The following is a 961-nucleotide window of genomic DNA, read 5'->3' as shown; positions in this document are numbered from 1 at the left end:
GGTGAGTCCTCTAATTAGAGAATCACTGCTCTAGGAGGATAAAGGAATAGGAATGGGATGCAGACATGAGAGAGATGAAGGACTACCAGGATCAGTGGAGAAATTTGTGGCTTGCAGAGGGAAGGCCAGGAGCGCTGGAGGCTCCACGAAAATGCTGCAGTCTAAATCCACGTGTATCGAGGATCCACCTGTCGAGGACAGGAGAATCTCTAATGCAGTCTTGCCGCTTGGACAGAAATCTGATAGGAGTGGCCTGACCTCAGGCTGCACGTGTGGAGCTGAGGGGGAGGACAGTGAGGTCTCAAAGGATCTTCTTGGAGGCTGGAAAAACAAACATATACCTTTGGAACATTGAAGTGTTTGGGCAGTAGGCAGGAGTCCATCACATTTAAATTTGAATTTGTTTAATCAGGTTACTTTCCTAATAAGTAGCAGAACTTCAGGAATGGAACTTTTTGTTGGGGGCAGGCAGAGGCATTTAAAAAGAAAAAATGATTTGGAATCCTTTAAGAGTAAAGCTAGGTTGCTAGCAGAGTCAGTTTAAATGGCCAAATGGTGACCAGCAGGCATCGTAGCTGGTGGCTGGTGGGTATTAAGAGGGATAAGGGCATAGCAATAGAGATGGGTATGGAATTACAGGAAAAGTGCCTGCTAACGTGGTTTCCCCAGGCTAGTTCTGGCTGTTTTTTCCTCAAAGATTTCATCTTAGTGCTTCTTGTTGCTGAGGTATTAGCCTTTCTTCTTCAGGAGCAGACCTCTTAGACTATACCTCCATCAACCCCACTCGACCCACAAGGCTACTCCCTGATTACACTTAAAAGCTGATTCCAATGAGGCAAATCTGAGTTTGGAAGAGGCTTTGCAGGATTAGGCCTATCCATAGATTACTTTCAATTGTGTAGAAAAACAGAAGCTGTTTTTAGGTAGTACACAGTTAAGTATTTTCCCAGAGTATGTACTA

At 44.6% G+C, this 961-nt stretch overlaps 1 protein-coding gene across 1 annotated transcript in view; it reads left to right on the top strand.

Annotated features, from left to right (window-relative positions):
* Positions 1 to 961, top strand: part of ERAP1 (endoplasmic reticulum aminopeptidase 1) — a 32,524-nt gene that overhangs the window by 12,183 nt on the left and 19,380 nt on the right. The gene's annotated exons all lie outside the window — the stretch shown is intronic.

The sequence above is a fragment of the Propithecus coquereli genome, unplaced genomic scaffold (genome assembly GCF_000956105.1).
Source record: "Propithecus coquereli isolate 6110/MARCELLA unplaced genomic scaffold, Pcoq_1.0 Scaffold135, whole genome shotgun sequence".
NCBI lineage: Eukaryota > Metazoa > Chordata > Mammalia > Primates > Indriidae > Propithecus > Propithecus coquereli.
This window is presented reverse-complemented; position numbering and strand designations above follow the sequence as displayed.